At 44.9% G+C, this 21,947-nt stretch overlaps 1 pseudogene; it reads left to right on the forward strand.

Annotated features, from left to right (window-relative positions):
• Positions 1-21,947, forward strand: part of LOC115124405 (sushi, nidogen and EGF-like domain-containing protein 1) — a 169,495-nt pseudogene that overhangs the window by 54,061 nt on the left and 93,487 nt on the right.

Below are 21,947 nucleotides of genomic sequence, written 5' to 3' on the forward strand. Positions count from 1 at the left end.
CAGCAGGTATATCTCTCTGGTCACCATAGCAACACCCACCTGTAGCACGCGCTCCAGCAGGTATATCTCTCTGGTCACCATAGCAACACCCACCTGTAGCACGCGCTCCAGCAGGTATATCTCTCTGGTCACCATAGCAACACCCACTTTGCACATTCTTGCAAATCTACCATTCCAGTGTTTTACTTGCTATATTGTATTTACTTTGCCACCATGGCCTTTTTTTTGCCTTTACCTCCCTTATCTCACCTCATTTGCTCACATTGTATATAGACTTGTTTCTACTGTATTATTGACTGTATGTTTGTTTTACTGTTTGCTTTACTCCATGTGTTATCTTGACCAGGTCACAATTTCTAAATTTAACTTGCCTACCTGGTTAAATAAAGGTGAAATAAAATAAATAAAAATAAATAAAAGGCTATATGTGATGACGTCGTGCACATAGAAATGACTTGCGGTTAAATCCCATTTACATTTCCAACTCTACTAAAGTTTCTCTCACACAACTGTTTGTGTTGTAATAGTGAGTCCACTCTGGTAGCACCCTCTAGCCAACAGCACGCAGATTGTCTCTGGTAGCACCCTCTAGCCAACAGCACGCAGGACGCAGATTGACTCTGTTGGCACCCTCTAGCCAACAGCACGCAGGACGCAGATTTACTCTGGTAGCACCCTCTAGCCAACAGCACGCAGGACGCAGATTGACTCTGGTAGCGCCCTCTAGCCAACAGCACGCAGGACGCAGATTGACTCTGGTAGCACCCTCTAGCCAACAGCACGCAGGACGCAGATTGACTCTGGTAGCGCCCTCTAGCCAACAGCACGCAGGACGCAGATTGACTCTGTTGGCACCCTCTAGCCAACAGCACGCAGGACGCAGATTGACTCTGGTAGCACCCTCTAGCCAACAGCACGCAGATTGTCTCTGGTAGCACCCTCTAGCCAACAGCACGCAGGACGCAGATTGACTCTGTTGGCAGCCTCTAGCCAACAGCACGCAGGACGCAGATTGACTCTGGTAGCACCCTCTAGCCAACAGCACGCAGGACGCAGATTGACTCTGGTAGCGCCCTCTAGCCAACAGCACGCAGGACGCAGATTGACTCTGGTAGCACCCTCTAGCCAACAGCACGCAGGACGCAGATTGACTCTGGTAGCGCCCTCTAGCCAACAGCACGCAGGACGCAGATTGTCTCTGGTAGCGCCCTCTAGCCAACAGCACGCAGGACGCAGATTGACTCTGGTAGCGCCCTCTAGCCAACAGCACGCAGGACGCAGATTGACTCTGGTAGCGCCCTCTAGCCAACAGCACGCAGGACGCAGATTGACTCTGGTAGCACCCTCTAGCCAACAGCACGCAGGATGCAGATTGACTCTGGTAGCACCCTCTAGCCAACAGCACGCAGGACGCAGATTGACTCTGGTAGCACCCTCTAGCCAACAGCACGCAGGACGCAGATTGTCTCTGGTAGCACACTCTAGCTAACAGCACGCAGGACGCAGATTGTCTCTGGTAGCACCCTCTAGCCAACAGCACGCAGGACGCAGATTGACTCTGGTAGCACCCTCTAGCCAACAGCACGCAGATTGACTCTGGTAGCGCCCTCTAGCCAACAGCACGCAGGATGCAGATTGACCCTGGTAGCGCTCTCTAGCCAACAGCACGCAGGACGCAGATTGACTCTGGTAGCACCCTCTAGCCAACAGCACGCAGGACGCAGATTGACTCTGGTAGCGCCCTCTAGCCAACAGCACGCAGGACGCAGATTGACTCTGGTAGCACCCTCTAGCCAACAGCACGCAGGACGCAGATTGACTCTGGTAGCACCCTCTAGCCAACAGCACGCAGGACGCAGATTGTCTCTGGTAGCACCCTCTAGCCAACAGCACGCAGGACGCAGATTGACTCTGGTAGCGCCCTCTAGCCAACAGCACGCAGGACGCAGATTGTCTCTGGTAGCGCCCTCTAGCCAACAGCACGCAGGACGCAGATTGACTCTGGTAGCACCCTCTAGCCAACAGCACGCAGGACGCAGATTGACTCTGGTAGCACCCTCTAGCCAACAGCATGCAGGACGCAGATCCACTCTGGTAGCACCCTCTAGCCAACAGCACGCAGATTGTACGTTGTTTGATGAGATTATGAGATTATTATTTTTACCTTTATTTAAATAGGCAAGTAAATTAAGAACAAATTCTTATTTTCAATGACGGCCTAGGAACAGTGGGTTAACTGCCTGTTCAGGGGCAGAACGGCAGATTTGTACCTTGTCAGCTCGGGGATTTGAACTTGCAACGTTCCAGTTACTAGTCCAACACTCTAACCACTAGGCTACCCTGCCTCCTCTACACTCTAACCACTAGCCTACCCTACCGTCCCTCCACTCTAACTAGGCCACCCTGCCGCCTCTACACTCTAACCACTAGTCCACCCTGCAGCCTCTACACTCTAACCACTAGGCTACTTGCCACCCCTACACTCTAACCACTAGGCTACCCTGCCTCCTCTACACTCTAACCACTGGGCCACCCTGCCGTCCCTCCACTCTAACTAGGCCACCCTGCCGCCTCTACACTCTAACCACTAGGCCACCCTGCCGCCTCTACACTCTAACCACTAGGCTACCCTGCCGTCCCTACACTCTAACTAGGCCACCCTGCCGCCTCTACACTCTAACCACTAGTCCACCCTGCAGCCTCTACACTCTAACCACTAGGCTACCTGCCACCCCTACACTCTAACCACTAGGCTACCCTGCCTCCTCTACACTCTAACCACTGGGCCACCCTGCCGTCCCTCCACTCTAACCACTAGGCTACCCTGCCGCCCCTACACTCTAACCACTAGGCTACGCTGCCGCCTCTACACTCTAACCACTAGGCTACCCTGCCACCTCTACACTCTAACCACTAGGCTACGCTGTCGCCCCTACACTCTAACCACTAGGCTACCCTGCCGCCCCTACACTCTAACCACTAGGCTACCCTACCACCTCTACACTCTAACCACTAGGCTACCCTGCCGCCTCTACACTCTAACCACTAGGCTACCCTGCCGTCCCTCCACTCTAACCACTAGGCTACCCTGCCGCCCCTACACTCTAACCACTAGGCTACCCTGCCGCCTCTACACTCCCACTAGGCTACCCTCTAACCACCACTAGGCTACCCTGCCACGCCTCTACACTCTAACCACTAGGCTACCCTGCCGCCCCTACACTCTAACCACTAGGCTACCCTGCCACCTCTAACCAACCACTAGGCTACCCTGCCACCTCTACACTCTAACCACTAGGCTAGCCTGCCGCCCTACACTCTAACCACTAGGCTAGCCTGCCGCCTCTACAAACCACTAGGCTACCCTGCCGCCCCTACACTCTAACCACTAGGCTACCCTGCCGCCCCTACACTCTAACCACTAGGCTAGCCTGCCGCCTCTACACTCTAACCACTAGGCTACCCTGCCTCCTCTACACTCTAACCACTAGACTACCCTGCCGCCTCTACACTCTAACCACTAGGCTACCCTGCCGCCCCTACACTCTAACCACTAGGCTACCCTGCCGCCCTACACTCTAACCACTAGGCTACCCTGCCGCCTCTACACTCTAACCACTAGGCTACCCTGCCGCCTCTACACTCTAACCACTAGGCTACCCTGCCGCCTCTACACTCTAACCACTAGTCCACCCTGCAGCCTCTACACTCTAACCACTAGGCTACTTGCCACCCCTACTCTAACCACTAGGCTACCCTGCCTCCCTACACTCTAACCACTGGGCCACCCTGCCGTCCCTCCACTCTAACTAGGCCACCCTGCCGCCTCTACACTCTAACCACTAGGCCACCCTGCCGCCTCTACACTCTAACCACTAGGCTACCCTGCCGCCTCTACACTCTAACCACTAGGCTACCCTGCCGCCTCTACACTCTAACCACTAGGCTACCCTACCACCTCTACACTCTAACCACTAGACTACCCTACCACCTCTACACTCTAACCACTAGACTACCCTACCACCTCTACACTCTAACCACTAGGCTACCCTGCCGCCTCTACACTCTAACCACTAGGCTACCCTGCCGCCTCTACACTCTAACCACTAGGCTACTACCACCTCTACACTCTAACCACTAGACTACCCTACCACCTCTACACTCTAACCACTAGGCTACCCTGCCGCCTCTACACTCTAACCACTAGGCTACCCTACCACCTCTACACTCTAACCACTGGGCCACCCTAACCACTAGGCTACCCTGCCGCCCCTACACTCTAACCACTAGGCTACGCTGCCGCCTCTACACTCTAACCACTAGGCTACCCTGCCACCTCTACACTCTAACCACTAGGCTACGCTGTCGCCCCTACACTCTAACCACTAGGCTACCCTGCCGCCCCTACACTCTAACCACTAGGCTACCCTACCACCTCTACACTCTAACCACTAGGCTACCCTGCCGCCTCTACACTCTAACCACTAGGCTACCCTGCTAACCACTAGGCTACCCTGCCGCCCCTACACTCTAACCACTAGGCTAGCCTGCCGCCTCTACACTCTAACCACTAGGCTACCCTGCCGCCCCTACACTCTAACCACTAGGCTAGCCTGCCGCCTCTACACTCTAACCACTAGGCTACCCTGCCGCCCCTACACTCTAACCACTAGGCTACCCTGCCACCTCTACACTCTAACCACTAGGCTACCCTGCCACCTCTACACTCTAACCACTAGGCTAGCCTGCCGCCCCTACACTCTAACCACTAGGCTAGCCTGCCGCCTCTACACTCTAACCACTAGGCTACCCTGCCGCCCCTACACTCTAACCACTAGGCTACCCTGCCGCCCCTACACTCTAACCACTAGGCTAGCCTGCCGCCTCTACACTCTAACCACTAGGCTACCCTGCCTCCTCTACACTCTAACCACTAGACTACCCTGCCGCCTCTACACTCTAACCACTAGGCTACCCTGCCGCCCCTACACTCTAACCACTAGGCTACCCTGCCGCCTCTACACTCTAACCACTAGGCTACCCTGCCGCCTCTACACTCTAACCACTAGGCTACCCTGCCGCCTCTACACTCTAACCACTAGGCTACCCTGCCGCCTCTACACTCTAACCACTAGTCCACCCTGCAGCCTCTACACTCTAACCACTAGGCTACTTGCCACCCCTACACTCTAACCACTAGGCTACCCTGCCTCCTCTACACTCTAACCACTGGGCCACCCTGCCGTCCCTCCACTCTAACTAGGCCACCCTGCCGCCTCTACACTCTAACCACTAGGCCACCCTGCCGCCTCTACACTCTAACCACTAGGCTACCCTGCCGCCTCTACACTCTAACCACTAGGCTACCCTGCCGCCTCTACACTCTAACCACTAGGCTACCCTACCACCTCTACACTCTAACCACTAGACTACCCTACCACCTCTACACTCTAACCACTAGACTACCCTACCACCTCTACACTCTAACCACTAGGCTACCCTGCCGCCTCTACACTCTAACCACTAGGCTACCCTGCCGCCTCTACACTCTAACCACTAGGCTACCCTACCACCTCTACACTCTAACCACTAGACTACCCTACCACCTCTACACTCTAACCACTAGGCTACCCTGCCGCCTCTACACTCTAACCACTAGGCTACCCTACCGCCTCTACACTCTAACCACACAATATATCATCACGTGACTCCAAATTTACTTTGATATTTGAGCATAAAGGCGTTTTACACCTCCATTTCTCGTATAATTAATTTTACAGACACTAAAAAGATCCCACTATGTCGAACGATCAAACATATTTGTCAGCATTTTGTAAAAATAGTTCTGAAACTTCCTGTTTCCATCACAGCTCATGTTGTTTTTGTTTTTATATTTTTGTGGCTTTACTGGAATCACACAACTGTGGATGGAAACGTGATTAGTGTCTAACCTTCTCCTCTCCTTCCCAACAGGTGAACAACAATGGTCTGGTCTCGTTCCTCAGAGAGGTATCTCAGTTCACACCAGTGGCCTTTCCCATCGCCGGAGACCGGAGGGTTGTGGCCGCGTTCTGGGCTGACGTGGACAACAGGAGGGCGGGGCAGGTCTTCTACCGGGAGAGTAAAGACCCGTCTGTCCTCCTGAGGGCCACAGCTGACGTCAAACGATACTTCTCTGGGTTCCCGGAATTCACTGCGACGTGGATCCTCATCTCGACGTGGCACAAAGTCACCTTCTTTGGAGGAAGTGACATCACACCGGTTAGGATTCTCAACCTATCAAAATTGATTTATTGTTTGTCAACAGTGCTTTACAGTAACCCAGCCTGGGTCGGTAAGAACCAAGCAGTAGTAGGAAGGAAAAACACTTTCTTCACACCCCTTTCTTTTTAAAATTTGAACCTTACCTTTTTTTTACCATTTTGCGGACACTCTTAAGAGACGTATGAATATTTGTAATATTCCACATACTGTATGTAACCAGTTGTCCTCTGTGCAGGTGAATACGTTCCAATTGGTGCTGATCACCAACGGAGAGGTATCTTTCACCATCTTCCAGTATCACGAGATCACCTGGACCACAGGCATGCACGCCAGCAGTGGAGGAGACCTGGCAGGGCGAGGAGGCATCGCTGCACAGGTAGGGTCACGGAGAGCTCCCTCACAAACCGTGTTTATAGGTAACATCACAGAGATGTCCTCACAAACGGTTTTTATAGGTAACATCACAGAGATGTCCTCACAAACCGTGTTTATAGGAAACATCACAGAGATGTCCTCACAAACCGTTTTTATAGGTAACATCACAGAGATGTCCTCACAAACCGTGTTTATAGGTAACATCACAGAGATGTCCTCACAAACCATGTTTATAGGTAACATCACAGAGATGTCCTCACAAACGGTTTCTATAGGTAACATCACAGAGATGTCCTCACAAACCGTGTTTATAGTTAACATCACAGAGATGTCCTCACAAACCGTTTTTATAGGTAACATCACAGAGATGTCCTCACAAACCGTTTTTATAGGTAACATCACAGAGATGTTCTCACAAATCGTGTTTATAGGTAACATCACAGAGATGTCCTCACAAACGGTGACATCACAGAGATGTCCTCACAAACCGTGTTTCTAGGTAGGATCACAGAGATGTCCTTACAAACCATGTTTATAGGTAAGATCACAGAGATGTCCTTACAAACCGTGTTTATAGGTAACATCACAGAGATGTCCTCACAAACGTTTTTTATAGGTAACATCACAGAGATGTCCTTACAAACCATGTTTATAGGTAACATCACAGAGATGTCCTCACAAACCGTTTTTATAGGTAACATCACAGAGATGTTCTCACAAACCGTGTTTATAGGTAACATCACAGAGATGTCCTCACAAACGGTTTTTATAGGTAACATCACAGAGATGTCCTCACAAACCGTGTTTCTAGGTAGGATCACAGAGATGTCCTTACAAACCATGTTTATAGGTAAGATCACAGAGATGTCCTTACAAACCATGTTTATAGGTAACATCACAGAGATGTCCTCACAAACCATCAACAATGTTTATAGGTATGTTCACATAGCTAGATGTCCTCATAAACAATGTTTATAGGTATGTTCACATAGCTAGATGTCCTCATAAACAATGTTTATAGGTATGTTCAAATAGCTAGATGTCCTCACAAACCATGTCTCATTCATATGTAGAATAATAGTGAAGACATCAAAACTATCAAATAACACATATGAAAACATATAGTAACCAAAAAAGTGATAAACAAATCCAAATATATTTTAGATTTTAGATTCTTCAAAGTAGACGCCCTTTGTCTTGATGACAGCTTTGCACACTCTTGGCATTCTCTCAACCAGCTTCACGAGGTAGTCACCTGGAATGCATTTCAATTAACAGGTGTGCCTTGTTAAAAGTTAATTTGTGGAATTTCTTTCCATCTTAATGTGTTTGAGCCAATCAGATGTGTTGTGACAAGGTAGGGGTGGTATACAGAAGATAGCCCTATTTGGTAAAAGACCAAGTCCATATTATGGCAAGAACAGCTCAAATAATCAAAGAGAAACGCGAGTACATCATTATTTTAAGGCCTGAAGGTCACTCGATACGGAACATTTCAAGAACTTGAAGTCACAAAAAAAACATCAAACTCTACGATGAAACTGTCTCTCTGTTGCAGAGGATAAGTTCATTAGAGTTACCAGCCTCAGAAATTGCAGCCCAAATAAATGCTTCAGAGAGTTCAAGTAACAGACACATCTCAACATCAACTGTTCATCAACTGTTCAGAGGACACCAATAAGAAGAAGAGACAAGAAACACGACATTCAGAAAGTATTCACATCCCTTCCCTTTTTCCAAATGTTGTTACTTTACAGTCTTATTTTTCAAATGGATTCAATTGTTTATTTTTCTCATCAATCTACACACAATATCCCATAATGGCATCACAATACCCCATAATGACATCACAATACCCCATAATGACATCACAATACCCCATAATGACATCACAATACCCCATAATGACATCACAATACCCCATAATGACATCACAATATCCCATAATGGCATCACAATACCCCATAATGACATCACAATACCCCATAATGACATCACAATATCCCATAATGGCATCACAATAGCCCATAAATGACATCACAATACCCCATAATGACATCACAATACCCCATAATGACATCACATTACCCCATAAATGACATCACAATACCCCATAATGACATCACAATACCCCATAATGACATCACAATACCCCATAATGACATCACAATACCCCATGAGGTCTAAGGAATTGTTCTTAGAGCTCCGAGACTGGATTGTGTCGAAGGCACAGATCTGGGGAAGGGTAACAAAACATTTCTGCAGCATTGAAGGTCCCATTAACACAGTAGCCTCCAAAATTCTTAGATGGAATAAGTTTGGAAGCATCAAGAGTCTTCCTAGAGCTGGCCGACAGGCCAAACTGAGCAATCGGGGGAGAATGGCCTTGGTCAGGGACAGAGCTCCAGAGTTCCTCTGTGGAAATGGGAGAACCTTCCAGAAGGACAACCATCTCTGCAGCACGCCACCAATCAGGCCTTTATGGTAGAGTGGCCAGACGGAAGCCACACCTCAGTAAAAAGCACATGACAGCCCGCTTGGAGTTTGCCAAAAGGAACCTAAAGGACTCTCAGACCATGAGAAACAACATTCTCTGGTCTGATGAAACCAAGATTGAACTCTATGGCCTGAATGCCAAGCTTCACATCTGGAGGAAACCTGGCTCCATCCCTACAGTGAAGCATGGTGGTGGCAGCATCATGTCTGGATGAAACCTGGCTCCATCCCTACAGTGAAGCATGGTGGTGGCAGCATCATGTGGTGGGGATGTTTTTCAACGGCAGGGCCTGGGAGACTAATCAGGATCGAGGGAAAGATGAACAGAGCAAAGTACAGAGATCCTTAAAAAAAAATCTGCTCTAGAGCACACAGGACCTCAGACAGGGGCAAAGGTTCACCTTCCAACAGGACAACGACCCTAAGCGCACAGCCAAGACAACACTGGAGTGGCTTCGGGGACATGTCTCTGAATGTCCTTGAGTTGCCCAGCCACAGCAGAGAAGAATGAGAGAAACTCCCCAAATACAGGTGCGCCAAGCTTGTAGCATTATACCCAAGAAGACTCAAGACTGTAATCACTGCCAAAAGTATTTCAACAAAGTACTGAGTAAAGGGTCTGAATACTTATGTAAATGTGATATTCCCTTTTTTTTATTTGTAATAAATTTGCAAACATTTCTAAATAGTTTTTGCTTTGTAATTATGTGGTATTGTATGTAGATTGAGGAGAGAGGGAGGGAGGGAGGGAGAGAGAGAGAGAGAGAGAGAGAGAGAGAGAGAGAGAGAGGGGAAGAGAGAGAGAGGAAGAGAGAGAGAGAGATATGCCCCCCTAGGCACAACTATGACAACATAACCAACAAAAACGGGTCACAACTCCTGCAGCTCTGTCGCACGCTGGGTATGTACATAGTCAACGGTAGGCTTCGAGGGGACTCCTATGGTAGGTACACCTATAGCTCATCTCTTGGCAGTAGTACTGTAGACTACTTTATCACTGACCTCAACCCAGAATCTCTCAGAGCGTTCACAGTCAGCCCACTGACACCCCTATCAGACCACAGCAAAATCACAGTCTACTTAAACAGAGCAATACTCAATCATGAGGCATCAAAGGCAAAGGAACTGAGTAACATTAAGAAATGCTATAGATGGAAGGAATCCAGTTTGGAAACCTACCAAAAAACAATTAGGCAACAACAAATTCAATCCCTTTTAGACAATTTCCTGGGTAAAACGTTCCACTGTAATAGTGAAGGTGTAAACCTGGCAGTAGAAAATCTTAACAGTATATTTGACCTCTCAGCTTCCCTATCAAATCTAAAAATCTCAAATAGAAAACCGAAGAAAATTAACAATAATGACAAATGGTTTGATGAAGAATGCAAAAATCTAAGAAAGAAATTGAGAAACCTGTCCCACCAAAAACATAGAGACCCGGAAAACCTGAGTCTACGCCTTCACTATGGTGAATCACTAAAACAATACAGAAATACACTACGGAAAAAGAAGGAACAGCATGTCAGAAATCAGCTCAATGTAATTGAAGAATCCATAGACTCTAACCACTTCTGGGAAAATTGGAAAACACTAAACAAACAACAACACGAAGAATTATCTATCCAAAATGGAGATGTATGGGTAAACCACTTCTCCAATCTTTTTGGTTCTATAACAAAGAACAAAGAGCAAAAACATATACATGATCAAATACAGATCTTAGAATCAACTATTAAAGACTACCAGAACCCACTGGATTCTCCAATTACATTGAATGAGTTACAGGACAAAATAAAAACCCTTCAACCCAAAAAGGCCTGTGGTGTCGATGGTATCCTCAATGAAATGATCAAATATACAGACAACAAATTCCAATTGGCTATACTAAAACTCTTTAACATCATACTTAGCTCTGGCATCTTCCCCAATATTTGGAACCAAGGACTGATCACCCCAATCCACAAAAGTGGAGACAAATTTGACCCCAATAACTACCGTGGAATATGTGTCAACAGTAACCTTGGGAAAATCCTCTGCATTATTATTAACAGCAGACTCGTACATTTCCTCAATGAAAACAATGTACTGAGCAAATGTCAAATTGGCTTTTTACCAAATTACCGTACAACAGACCATGTATTCACCCTGCACACCCTAATTGACAACCAAACAAACCAAAACAAAGGCAAAGTCTTCTCATGCTTTGTTGATTTCAAAAAAGCCTTCGACTCAATCTGGCATGAGGGTCTGCTATACAAACTGATGGAAAGTGGTGTTGGGGGTAAAACATACGGCATTATAAAATCCATGTACACAAACAACAAGTGTGCGGTTAAAATTGGCAATAAACACACACATTTCTTCACACAGGGTCGTGGGGTTAGACAGGGATGCAGCTTAAGCCCCACACTCTTCAACATATATATCAACGAATTGGCGCGGGCACCAGAAAAGTCTGCAGCACCCGGCCTCCCCCTGCTAGAATCCGAAGTCAAATGTCTGCTGTTTGCTGATGATCTGGTGCTTCTGTCACCAACCAAGGAGGGCCTACAGCAGCACCTAGATCTTATGCACAGATTCTGTCAGACCTGGGCCCTGACAGTAAATCTCAGTAAGACCAAAATAATGGTGTTCCAAAAAAGGTCCAGTCACCAGGACCACAAATACAAATTCCATCTAGACACTGTTGCCCTAGAGCACACAAAAAACTATACATACCTTGGCCTAAACATCAGTGCCACAGGTAACTTCCACAAAGCTGTGAACGATCTGAGAGACAAGGCAAGAAGGGCATTCTATGCCATCAAAAGAAACATACATTTCAACATACCAATTAGGATTTGGCTAAAAATACTTGAATCAGTCATAGAGCCCATTGCCCTTTATGGTTGTGAGGTCTGGGGTCCGCTCACCAACCAAGACTTCACAAAATGGGACAAACACCAAATTGAGACTCTGCACGCAGAATTCTGCAAAAATATCCTCCGTGTACAACGTAAAACACCAAATAATGCATGCAGAGCAGAATTAGGCCGATACCCACTAATTATCAAAATCCAGAAAAGAGCCATTAAATTCTACAACCACCTAAAAGGAAGCGATTCACAAACCTTCCATAACAAAGCCATCACCTACAGAGAGATGAACCTGGAGAAGAGTCCCTAAGCAAGCTGGTCCTGGGGCTCTGTTCACAAACACAAACACACCCTACAGAGCCCCAGGACAACAGCACAATTAGACCCAACCAAATCATGAGAAAACAAAAAGATAATTACTTAACACATTGGAAAGAATTAACAAAAAAACAGAGCAAACTAGAATGCTATTTGGCCCTAAACAGAGAGTACACAGCGGCAGAATACCTGACCACTGTGACTGACCCAAAATTAAGGAAAGCTTTGACTATGTACAGACTCAGTGAGCATAGCCTTGCTATTGAGAAAGGCCGCCGTAGGCAGACATGGCTCTCAAGAGAAGACAGGCTATGTGCTCACTGCCCACAAAATGAGGTGGAAACTGAGCTGCACTTCCTAACCTCCTGCCCAATGTATGACCATATTAGAGATACATATTTCCCCAGATCACACAGATCCACAAAGAATTCGAAAACAAATCCAATTTTGAAAAACTCCCATATCTACTGGGTGAAATTCCACAGTGTGCCATCACAGCAGCAAGATTTGTGACCTGTTGCCACGAGAAAAGGGCAACCAGTGAAGAACAAACACCATTGTAAATACAACCCATATTTATGCTTATTCATTTTATCTTGTGTCCTTTAACTATTTGTACATTATATATATATATAATATGACATTTGTAATGTCTTTACTGTTTTGAAACTTCTGTATGTGTAATGTTTACTGTTAATTTTTGTTGTTTTTCACTTTATATATATTCACTTTGTATGTTGTCTACCTCACTTGCTTTGGCAATGTTAACACATGTTTCCCATGCCAATAAAGCCCTTGAATTGAATTGAAAAATTGAAATTGAATTGAGAGAGAGAGAGAGAGAGAGAGAGAGAGAGAGAGAGAGATGATTGTGAACTATAGGAGACAGCGGGGAGAGCACGCACAGTCATGAAGAGGGCAACAGCAGCGCCTCTTTTCCCCCTCAGGAGTATGAAAAGATTTGGCATGGGCTCTCGGATCCTCAAAATAGTAGCAAATGTACCAGCATTGACCACAAAACACGACAGAGGATGATGAGGACAGCCCAGTACATCACTGGGGCCGAGCTCCCTGACATCCTGCTCCTCTATATCATCAAAACGACAGAGGGTGATGAGGACAGCGCAATACATCACGCACGCACGCACACACAGACACACACACACACACATACACACACACACGCACGCACACACACGCACACACACACACACACACACACACTTTTACACTCATAATATGCTGCTGCTACTCAGTTCTTTATTTTACTCTTATTATTATCTATCCTGATGTCTCTTTACCCTGCCTTCATGTACATATCTACCTCTAATACCTTATTATTATCTATCCTGATGTCTCTTTACCCTGCCTTCATGTACATACTGTATCTACCTCTAATACCTTATTATTATCTATCCTGATGTCTCTTTACCCTGCCTTCATGTACATACTGTATCTACCTCTAATACCTTATTATTATCTATCCTGATGTCTCTTTACCCTGCCTTCATGTACATACTGTATCTACCTCTAATACCTTATTATTATCTATCCTGATGTCTCTTTACCCTGCCTTCATGTACATACTGTATCTACCTCTAATACCTTATTATTATCTATCCTGATGTCTCTTTACCCTGCCTTCATGTACATACTGTATCTACCTCTAATACCTTATTATTATCTATCCTGATGCCTAGTCCCGTTACTCTGCCTTCATGTACATATCTACCTCAAATACCTTATTATTATCTATCCTGATGCCTAGTCACTTTACCCTGCCTTCATCTACATATCTACCTCTGCACATTGATCTGGTACTGGTACTTCCTGTATAGAGCTCCACATTGATCTGGTACTGGTACTTCCTGTATATAGCTCCACACTGATCTGGTACTGGTACTTCCTGTATATAGCTCCACATTAATCTGGTACTGGTTCTTCCTGTATATAGCTCCACACTGATTTGGTACTCCCTGTATATAGCTCCACATTGATCTGGTACTTCCTGTATATAGCTCCACATTGATCTGGTACTTCCTGTATATAGCTCCACATTGATCTGGTACTGGTATTCCCTGTATATAGCTCCACAGTGATCTGGTACTGGTACTCCCTGTATATAGCTCCACATTCATCTGGTACTTCCTGTATATAGCTCCACATTCATCTGGTACTTCCTGTATATAGCTCCACATTCATCTGGTACTGGTACGTCCTGTATATAGCTCCACATTCATCTGGTACTTCCTGTATATAAATCCACATTCATCTGGTACTTCCTGTATATAGCTCCACATTGATCTGGTACTGGTACTTCCTGTATATAGTTCCACATTCATCTGGTACTTCCTGTATATAACTCCACATTCATCTGGTACTTCCTGTATATAGCTCCACATTGATCTGGTACTGGTACTTCCTGTATATAACTCCACATTCATCTGGTACTTCCTGTATATAACTCCACATTCATCTGGTACTTCCTGTATATAGCTCCACATTGATCTGGTACTGGTACTTCCTGTATATAGCTCCACATTCATCTGGTACTTCCTGTATATAACTCCACATTCATCTGGTACTTCCTGTATATAGCTCCACATTCATCTGGTACTGGTACTTCCTGTATATAACTCCACATTCATCTGGTACTTCCTGTATATAGCTCCACATTCATCTGGTACTTCCTGTATATAACTCCACATTGATCTGGTACTCCCTGTATATAGCTCCACATTGATCTGGTACTGGTACTTCCTGTATATAGCTCCACATTCATCTGGTACTTCCTGTATATAACTCCACATTCATCTGGTACTTCCTGTATATAGCTCCACATTGATCTGGTACTCCCTGTATATAGCTCCACATTGATCTGGTACTGGTACTTCCTGTATATAACTCCACATTCATCTGGTACCTCCTGTATATAACTCCACATTCATCTGGTACTTCCTGTATATAGCTCCACATTGACCTGGTACTTCCTGTATATAGCTCCACATTGATCTGGTACTGGTATTCCCTGTATATAGCTCCACAGTGATCTGGTACTGGTACTCCCTTTATATAGCTCCACATTGATCTGGTACTTCCTGTATATAGCTCCACATTCATCTGGTACTTCCTGTATATAGCTCCACATTCATCTGGTACTGGTACTTCCTGTATATAGCTCCACATTCATCTGGTACTTCCTGTATATAACTCCACATTGATCTGGTACTTCCTGTATATAGCTCCACATTGATCTGGTACTGGTACTCCCTGTATATAGCTCCACATTGATCTGGTACTTCCTGTATATAGCTCCACATTCATCTGGTACTTCCTGTATATAGCTCCACATTCATCTGGTACTGGTACGTCCTGTATATAGCTCCACATTCATCTGGTACTTCCTGTATATAAATCCACATTCATCTGGTACTTCCTGTATATAGCTCCACATTGATCTGGTACTGGTACTTCCTGTATATAGCTCCACATTCATCTGGTACTTCCTGTATATAACTCCACATTCATCTGGTACTTCCTGTATATAGCTCCACATTGATCTGGTACTGGTACTTCCTGTATATAACTCCACATTCATCTGGTACTTCCTGTATATAGCTCCACATTGATCTGGTACTGGTACTTCCTGTATATAGCTCCACATTCATCTGATACTTCCTGTATATAACTCCACATTCATCTGGTACTTCCTGTATATAGCTCCACATTGATCTGGTACTGGTACTTCCTGTATATAACTCCACATTCATCTGGTACTTCCTGTATATAGCTCCACATTCATCTGGTACTTCCTGTATATAACTCCACATTGATCTGGTACTCCCTGTATATAGCTCCACATTGATCTGGTACTTCCTGTATATAACTCCACATTCATCTGGTACTTCCTGTATATAGCTCCACATTGATCTGCTACTCCCTGTATATAGCTCCACATTGATCTGGTACTGGTACTTCCTGTATATAACTCCACATTCATCTGGTACTTCCTGTATATAACTCCACATTCATCTGGTACTTCCTGTATATAGCTCCACATTGATCTGGTACTGGTACTTCCTGTATATAGCTCCACATTCATCTGGTACTTCCTGTATATAACTCCACATTCATCTGGTACTTCCTGTATATAGCTCCACATTGACCTGGTACTTCCTGTATATAGCTCCACATTGATCTGGTACTGGTATTCCCTGTATATAGCTCCACAGTGATCTGGTACTGGTACTCCCTTTATATAGCTCCACATTGATCTGGTACTTCCTGTATATAGCTCCACATTCATCTGGTACTTCCTGTATATAGCTCCACATTCATCTGGTACTGGTACTTCCTGTATATAGCTCCACATTCATCTGGTACTTCCTGTATATAACTCCACATTGATCTGGTACTCCCTGTATATAGCTCCACATTGATCTGGTACTGGTACTTCCTGTATATAGCTCCACATTCATCTGGTACTTCCTGTATATAACCCCACATTCATCTGGTACTTCCTGTATATAGCTCCACATTCATCTGGTACTTCCTGTATATAGCTCCACATTGATCTGGTACTGGTACTTCCTGTATATAGCTCCACATTCATCTGGTATTTCCTGTATATAGCTCCACATTGATCTGGTACTTCCTGTATATAGCTCCACATTCATCTGGTACTTCCTGTATATAGCTCCACATTGATCTGGTACTTCCTGTATATAGCTCCGCATTGATCTGGTACTTCCTGCAAATAGCTCCACATTCATCTGGTACTTCCTGTATATAGCTCCACATTGATCTGGTACTTCCTGTATATAGCTCCACATTGATCTGGTACTCCCTGTATATAGCTCCACATTGATCTGGTACTTCCTGTATATAGCTCCACATTCATCTGGTACTTCCTGTATATAGCTCCACATTGATCTGGTACTTCCTGTATATAACTCCACATGCATCTGGTACTGGTACTTCCTGTATATAGCTCCACATTGATCTGGTACTCCCTGTATATAGCTCCACATTCATCTGGTACTTCCTGTATATAGCTCCACATTCATCTGGTACTTCCTGTATATAGCTCCACATTGATCTGGTACTGGTACTTCCTGTATATAGCTCCACATTGATCTGGTACTCCCTGTATATAGCTCCACATTCATCTGGTACTTCCTGTATATAGCTCCACATTCATCTGGTACTTCCTGTATATAGCTCCACATTGATCTGGTACTGGTACTTCCTGTATATAGCTCCACATTGATCTGGTACTCCCTGTATATAGCTCCACATTCATCTGGTACTTCCTGTATATAGCTCCACATTCATCTGGTACTTCCTGTATATAGCTCCACATTGATCTGGTACTCCCTGTATATAGCTCCACATTCATCTGGTACTTCCTGTATATAGCTCCACATTGATCTGGTACTTCCTGTATATAGCTCCACATTCATCTGGTACTGGTACTTCCTGTATATAGCTCCACATTCATCTGGTACTTCCTGTATATAGCTCCACATTGATCTGGTACTGGTACTTCCTGTATATAGCTCCACATTCATCTGGTACTGGTACTTCCTGTATATAGCTCCACATTGATCTGGTACTTCCTGTATATAGCTCCACATTGATCTGGTACTGGTACTTCCTGTATATAGCTCCACATTGATCTGGTACTTCCTGTATATAGCTCCACATTCATCTGGTACTTCCTGTATATAGCTCCACATTGATCTGGTACTTCCTGTATATAGCTCCGCATTGATCTGGTACTTCCTGCAAATAGCTCCACATTCATCTGGTACTTCCTGTATATAGCTCCACATTGATCTGGTACTTCCTGTATATAGCTCCACATTGATCTGGTACTCCCTGTATATAGCTCCACATTGATCTTGTACTTCCTGTATATAGCTCCACATTCATCTGGTACTTCCTGTATATAGCTCCACATTCATCTGGTACTTCCTGTATATAGCTCCACATTGATCTGGTACTTCCTGTATATAACTCCACATGCATCTGGTACTGGTACTTCCTGTATATAGCTCCACATTGATCTGGTACTCCCTGTATATAGCTCCACATTCATCTGGTACTTCCTGTATATAGCTCCACATTCATCTGGTACTTCCTGTATATAGCTCCACATTCATCTGGTACTGGTACTTCCTGTATATAGCTCCACATTGATCTGGTACTCCCTGTATATAGCTCCACATTCATCTGGTACTTCCTGTATATAGCTCCACATTCATCTGGTACTTCCTGTATATAGCTCCACATTGATCTGGTACTGGTACTTCCTGTATATAGCTCCACATTGATCTGGTACTCCTGTATATAGCTCCACATTGTATATAGCTCCACATTCATCTGGTACTTCCTGTATATAGCTCCACATTCATCTGGTACTTCCTGTATATAGCTCCACATTGATCTGGTACTCCCTGTATATAGCTCCACATTCATCTGGTACTTCCTGTATATAGCTCCACATTGATCTGGTACTTCCTGTATATAGCTCCACATTCATCTGGTACTGGTACTTCCTGTACTCAGCAAAAAAGCTCCACATTGACTCTTCCTGTATATAGCTCCACATTGATCTGGTACTATAATCCATTGATCCTCTTCTCCACATTGATCTGGTACTCCACTTGTGTTAAAACTCAGCAAAAAAATAAATATCATGCGTTTATTTGCAGCTCCACATTCATCTGGTACTTCCTGTATATAGCTCCACATTGATCTGGTACTGGTGCATCTTCCTGACTGCACCAGATGTGCCAGTTCTTGCTATGAGATGTTACCCCACTTTCCACCAAGGCAGCAAGTTCATGCCTCCCTCACCCTCCGCAACAGGTCCCAGACCCTGGGAGCATGCCTCCTTCCCCTGGGCATCTTTCCTTCGGTTAGTCAGTAGAAAGGTCTCTTTAGTGTCCTAAATTTTCATAACTGTGACCTTAATTGCCTACCGTCTGTAAGCTGTTAGTGTCTTAACGACCGTTCCACAGGTGCATGATCATTAATTGTTTATGGTTCATTGAACAAGCATGGGCAACAGTGTTTAAACCCTTTTCCAATGAAGATCTGTGAAGTTATTTGGATTTTTACGAATTATCTTTGAAAGACAGGGAACTGAAAAAGGGACGTTTCTTTTTTCGCTGAGTTTATTTGATGTTTTATCTTTAAACTCTGCATTGTTGAGAAGTAAAGTAAAAAATATAAATATATATAAATATATAAATAAATAAATAAATAAATACATACATAAATATATAAATGAAGTAAAGTTGTATTCAGCTGTATTCGGCTCATGCGCTTCGATTTAATTTGATTTAATTTGATTTGATCTTAAACTCTAAACAAGGATTTGGGCCTCTTGGGGGACTGGGAGATTTGAGAGATTTCCTTTTCAGATGGAATAAAAATTCTCAGACAACATGCGATTGGCTAGCCATCGAGAACTTACCCGTAATCTTATGGGCCCTGGTTAAAACTGGTGGACAGCAATGGGTGTAGGGTACCATTTGGGACACGGATCAAGTGTGGTCTCCTCACAGTCACTCTAAACTGTGTCTCTCCTCCTAGGCAGGTTTTAACGCAGGCGACGGGAAACGCTACTTCAACATCCCGGGGTCTCGTACTGATGACATGGTGGATGTGGAGGGAACTACCAACGTAGGTCGCCCCGGGAGATGGGTGTTCCGGATCGACAATGCACAGGTGGAGGTGGGTGGCTGCAACCACTCAGGTAAGATCGATGAGGGACATGTATTAATAATAACTATTATACATTATTTCCATTCTGTAAAATGTGTTAGGACTCTGTTAAAAATGCAAATCATTTTGATTTGATAGGGCATTTTTTAAAGGGAAAATAGTTCTGAGAGAAGAATGTTGAATGATACTAACATCAACCTCTTTCATCAATCTCTCCTCCTCACTAACTAACTGTTCTGTCTCTCCTCCTCACTAACTAACTGTTCTGTCTCTCCTCACTAACTAACTGTTCTGTCTCTCCTCCTCACTAACTAACTGTTCTGTCTCTCCTCACAAATTAACTAACTGTTCTGTCTCTCCTCCTCACTAACTAACTGTTCTGTCTCTCCTCACACTAACTAACTGTTCTGTCTCTCCTCAAACTAACTGTTCTGTCTCTCCTCACTAACTAACTGTTCTGTCTCTCCTCCTCACTAACTAACTGTTCTGTCTCTCCTCACTAACTAACTGTTCTGTCTCTCCTCCTCACTAACTAACTGTTCTGTCTCTCCTCACAAATTAACTAACTGTTCTGTCTCTCCTCCTCACTAACTAACTGTTCTGTCTCTCCTCACTAACTAACTGTTCTGTCTCTCCTCACTAACTAACTGTTCTGTCTCTCCTCACTAACTAACTGTTCTGTCTCTCCTCCTCACTAACTAACTGTTCTGTCTCTCCTCACTAATTAACTAACTGTTCTGTCTCTCCTCCTCACTAACTAACTGTTCTGTCTCTCCTCACTAACTAACTGTTCTGTCTCTCCTCACTAATTAACTAACTGTTCTGTCTCTCCTCACTAATTAACTAACTGTTCTGTCTCTCCTCACTAACTAACTGTTATGTCTCTCCTCCTTACTAACTGTTCTGTCTTTCCTCACTAACTAACTGTTCTGTCTCTCTTCCTCACTAACTAACTGTTCTGTCTCTCCTCACTAACTAACTGTTCTGTCTCTCTTCCTCACTAACTAACTGTTCTCTCTCCTCACTAACTAACTGTTCTGTCTCTCTTCCTCACTAACTAACTGTTCTGTCTCTCCTCACTAACTAACTGTTCTGTCTCTCCTCCTTACTAACTAACTGTTCTGTCTTTCCTCACTAACTAACTGTTCTGTCTCTCCTCACTAACTAACTAACTGTTCTGTCTCTCCTCACTAACTAACTGTTCTGTCTCTCCTCACTAACTAACTGTTCTGTCTCTCCTCACTAACTAACTGTTCTGTCTCTCCTCACTAATTAACTGTTCTGTCTCTCCTCACTAACTAACTAACTGTTCTGTCTCTCCTCACTAACTTACTGTTCTGTCTCTACTCACTAACTGTTCTGCCTCTCCTCACTTGGGGCGGCAGGGTAGCCTAGTGATTAGAGCGTTGGACTAGGAACTGAAAGGTTGCAAGTTCGAATCCCCGAGCTGACAAGGTACAACTCTGTCGTTCTGCCCCTGAACTGTTCCTAGGCCGTCATTGAAAATAAGAATTTGTTCTTAACTGACTTGCCTAGTAAAATAAAGGTAAAAATATATATATAAAATAACTAACTACCCGTTCTGTCTCTCCTCCTCACTAACTAACTAACTCTCGTCCACAGCGTCTGTGTGTCCACACCTTCGACCCTGTCTCAATGGAGGTCTCTGTATTGATGACTGCATCACCGGCAACCCTTCTTTCTCCTGCTCCTGTCTGGCTGGGTTCACCGGAAGGTGGTGCCAGATAGGTCAGTTGGTGAACTTTAACCTTTGAACCCAATCACCCCTTGCTTGACCCCAGTCACCCAACTGCTCCGCTCTACTGCATTACATGTCCTCCTTGTTCAGAAACAACCCTTATTCCCTCTCCCCCTCTAGACAACCTGTGGGCATCTGAGAGCATT

The sequence above is a fragment of the Oncorhynchus nerka genome, linkage group LG24 (genome assembly GCF_034236695.1).
Source record: "Oncorhynchus nerka isolate Pitt River linkage group LG24, Oner_Uvic_2.0, whole genome shotgun sequence".
Taxonomy (NCBI): domain Eukaryota; kingdom Metazoa; phylum Chordata; class Actinopteri; order Salmoniformes; family Salmonidae; genus Oncorhynchus; species Oncorhynchus nerka.